This window comes from Morus notabilis, unplaced genomic scaffold, assembly GCF_000414095.1.
Source record: "Morus notabilis unplaced genomic scaffold, ASM41409v2 Scaffold1467, whole genome shotgun sequence".
Taxonomy (NCBI): domain Eukaryota; kingdom Viridiplantae; phylum Streptophyta; class Magnoliopsida; order Rosales; family Moraceae; genus Morus; species Morus notabilis.
Genome location: NW_010360165.1, coordinates 47,472 through 51,933, shown reverse-complemented (window position 1 = coordinate 51,933; position 4,462 = coordinate 47,472). Strand labels below are relative to the sequence as shown.

General features: G+C 38.2%; 1 pseudogene; it reads left to right on the top strand.

Moving 5' to 3' along the window:
• Positions 1–1,061: 1,061 nt before the first annotated feature.
• On the top strand, positions 1,062–2,606 carry LOC21387015 (annotated as a pseudogene).
• The last annotated feature ends 1,856 nt before the right edge of the window (positions 2,607–4,462 follow it).

Genomic DNA, 4,462 nt, shown 5'->3' with positions numbered 1-4,462 from the left:
CATTTCTTTTTTTATCTTTAATTGTGTCAAACGTCGTTTATCTCCCGTTTTTTATTCTTCTCTCTCAAAAAACGTGAAAAACAAAAACAAAAACAACTCCAAACACAACCTTATTTTTCATTTTTTGTTTTCGTTTTTTCCTCTATCGAGTAGAGAGAAATATATTAATGAATTTTTTTATATTGAAAACAATATCTTAATAAAACTAGTAAACGTATTTTTGAAAATTATTTTTATCTGAGATTGAAAATATTTTTATTTATATTTTTATAGAAAAAAACAAAATTATTTGAAAACGAATTCCATATGCATCCTGAGGTTTCGTTCATTTTACCGATTCGTGTTTTCAGTTTTAAGTTCTTACAGTAAAAAACTTTCAGAAAATGTCACATCTAACTTATTCTATTATAGTAAAAAACTCTTAAAAAATGTCACATTTTAGCTCGAAGTGAAAACTTAAATTCACAAAGTGAACGAGATTTAAATGTTTGTTACAAAAAACACAAAATTTTTGTGGGAAAAACATTTGATTCTTCACTCCCTAAAAATTTAAAACACACACACCACCCGTAAAAAATTCTCTCTCGCTCTAGATCTCTCTCTCGCGCATTCTCTCTCTTGCCGATGATTCTCGCCGTCGCCGACTCCGATTCTCGCTTTCACCGTCGTTCGGTGTACATCAAGAACGGAGATTCATTTACATTGCTCTCTCTCTCTCTCCTCTTCCCCGAGTGTTCACTTCCATTCGAATCACAGAAGAGAGAGAGAGAGAGAGAGAGAGAGAGAGAGAGAGAGAGGGGGGACAAAGAAGAAGCACAGCTAAGCGAGACGCAAAAGAAGGAGATTGCGAAATGGTTCCTCCTCAACTCTCCTCCTGGCGAATTCCAATACGTTTCCAAAGGTGAATTTTCTCAATTTCTGTCTCTATCTCTCCGTGAAATTCGTTTCTTGTTCTTTCGGCGCATTTTGAATTCTGCTCGTTTCCATGGTAGATGTGAAGGCAATTTTGGACGACGAACTGTACGAGGAGCAAAAAAAAATCAGCTTTTGTTGTTGCGAGAATGCCAATTTTGCTTTCGGTGTCGGTTTTGAAGCCAATGACTGGCATAAATCAAGTAGATTATGTGATTCCAACTTTTTTTGTATGAACTTTTGGTCCATTTACGACTACGGAGATACTTTTATCGATTTTGATTTCCAGTTACTTCTAAAAATGGTGAGCAAACAAATTTGGTAAAGAATATAGGGTTGTGGCATATTGAATGTAGCCTTATTTGTTTAATTTTTTATTTTATTTTGCATCTCTATTTTTTGGTTATTGTATCTCTCTTTGAGGAAGCTTCACGTATTTTTTTTTTTAAAATCTAAGAAGTTTGTTAGGCATTTTAGCCATTATTTCATCAAAATTGCTAAAATTGGTTCAGGCTTGTACAGAGGTAAGACCTACATTGGATGAGGAACTTCCGTCCCCATATGTCGAGGAATTTAGGTATGCTTCTAAAGTTTTCTGGCTGGGGATGTATTTACTCGGCAAACGGGGAATCCTTCAGTTAGTAATGCCATTGTTTTGGCAGATATGCTCTGGATGCAGAAGTTCTTAAATACATTGCTGAAGCTTATGCTAAAGGTGTCTGCTCGATTTACTGTGGGAGCGGAAAAGATGTGGAGGGTCCCGGATCTGACTTTGAACTTGTGGTGGTGATATCTGTTCTAGGCACAGTCCACAAAACTTCTGGTGTGATACTAGTTAAAAGAATGCAATTTTTAAAGGAACTTTTTCTGTTTCCGTTGTTGATGCAGGATTGTCGTTTGAGTAGGATCTGTCTCCTGGTCAATTCTTGCTTGTTGAAGTGTATATATACCTTTTTAGTTTTACATTTTAGCTCACCAGTTACAAATTCTAATACATATTATCTTAGAGCAGATTTCATTTTTTGACAAAATTCTTTTTGACATAATGGATAGCAATGGTAGCTGGCGTTCGGTATGGAACATTGAGTTCAAAGATGACATACAAGTTGTTGATTTAAAGGGAAAATTGCTGGTTTTTCGTAATAAGTGACTGCTCTGTCTCTCAATATAAATTTGTATGCAACAGGGATAACATCATATCCAAAATCAAGTGAGAGTTAATTATTTTTCATCTTAGTCATATATTTGGTACTTTCTTCTTTCAGGTGGGTGCCCATTATTTTGAGGAGGGGAATGTGCAGCTAGATGCTAAACACGAATGCAAAGATTCAACTATCATTCAGGTCGGCTAATATTACATCATTTTGTTACTGAAATATTTCTTGTTTGGTTACCACTTGATACATCTTTCAGTGTTAATCCGTTCTCTATGATTGATATGTCTTATTATGTTTCAGGCTGCCGAAGAATCTGCAATTAGCATAGCCAGCGTCATCCGCCACCATGAGACAGAATACTTGGTATCTCTTAAGGTTCATAATTAATTTTGCTTTGTTAAAGCTTGTCTTTTTCATAAATTTTTGCTAACATATTTGCATGGACAGGCATCCTACTCAAACTTGCCAGATACCACTTTCAAGGTACTTACCTTAAGTAGTTACTTATCGCAATTTCTTCGTGATGAACCAACTTAGATTGTACCATCTCAAAATCTATATGCCCCACCCCCACTCCTAGAGGTGTCAAATGGGCCGGGCCGTCCATGGACGGCCCGGCCCAGCCCGTAATAGTGCCTGATTCGGCACGGCCCGGTTCATTATTGTTACGGGCTGTGCCGGCACGGCACGTGTAATGGACTAGGGCTGGGCCTCAACTTCTCAGCCCGCAGCCCAATCACGTGGAGGCCCGCGGCACGACCCTTATTCGGCCCGGCCCAAGTCCTGATTTGGCCCGGCCCAAGCCCGCGAAACGGCCCATGAAGAAGCCCATTTCATTTGGTCCAGTGGGCCCTTCGCGGGCCCAACGTTCGGCACGTGACGGGCCTCCCGTTTGGCCCGTCATGTGCCTCCCATTTGGCACGTGATGGGCCAAACGGGAGGCCCGTCACGTGCCGCACGTTGGGCCCGCGAAGAGCCTAACGGAAAAAAACTGAATTTCAACCCTAAAATTCCCTATAAATACCCCTTAATTTCACTATAAATCACACACAATAATTCACTCTCATCTTCTTATCTCATTCTCATTCTATCTCTCAACTTGTCTCTTTGATTTTGATTCTAAGCTTTTTTCTCGCATGCATTCATTTTCTAGCTCTTTCATTTACAAAGTTCAATCAAGTTCTATCAATTTTCAGAAAATGGCATCATCAAACTTCTCTGATTTCACTGCTCTTCCTGAGCTTGGTGAGGAGACATTTTTTGAGAAAGAAATGATGCCTTTCAACCCCACCCCTACTGAACCAGAAAATGCTCCGGTAGATAATGCTTCAGTATATAACGAGGAAGCTGGAGAACGCGGCAGAGGAAAAAGACCGCGAACTTCTCTGGCATGACAGCATTTCACCGAGAAGCCCCGACCAAATCCAAAAACAAGTGAGATGAAAATTCGTGCGGTATGTAAATATTGTAAAAAGTATTTTTCTAATAAAAAAGGTGGGAGTACTAGTCATCTGGATAGACATTAGAAAGTATGTCTACCGTTGCACCAAAGTGGGAGTGTGAACTCCTACCAACAAACACTATCACTCACATCACATGGGTTACAAAATTTTGCATACGATGCACAACGTGCTCGTGAGGCAGTAGCTAAATTTCTAGTTAGTACCGAATTGCCTATTTCTTTTACAGATGCCTCATTCGATGAATCATTCAGACAGCTTTTTGCCCACAATTTAAACGGGTAAGTAGAAACACAACTCGTTCTGATTGCATGAAAGTTTTTTATGCAATGAGACAATCTCTTGTTTATAATTTTAGGACTTTTAATGCTATTGTGTCTTGCACTTCTGATCTGTGGGAGGGGTGTAATAAAACTAGATATTTATGTGTCACAGCACACTACGTTGATGACGATTGAGTTTTACAAAAAAAAATAATTGGTTTTCGTTTAGGTCCATATCCTCATAACGTAACAGCTATTTTTAGTACAATAATAGAAATTTTTGGGTTTTATGGGATAGAAGATAAAGTTTTAATAATTAATTTTAATAATGCGTCGGCTAATACAGCTGCAATTAATCTGTTTAAACGTAGTTTGAAACCAGCATTTGAAGGAAAAAATTTTCATTAACGGTGTGCATGTCACATAATTAATTTAGTAGTTCAGGCAGGAATTGAACATATCTCATTTAATCTTACAAATATTAGAGAATCATTATCCTTCATATCTAGTTCTGGAGCTCGGCTATAAGAATTCAAATAATATTGCAGGAACAGCCAGATGCGCCCAAGAATGTTTTCAATTGACGTGAGACATAGGTGAAATTCAACATATTTAATGTTGAAGGCAACACTCCCGGATTCACAGTTTATCACGACATACGTAAACAGTA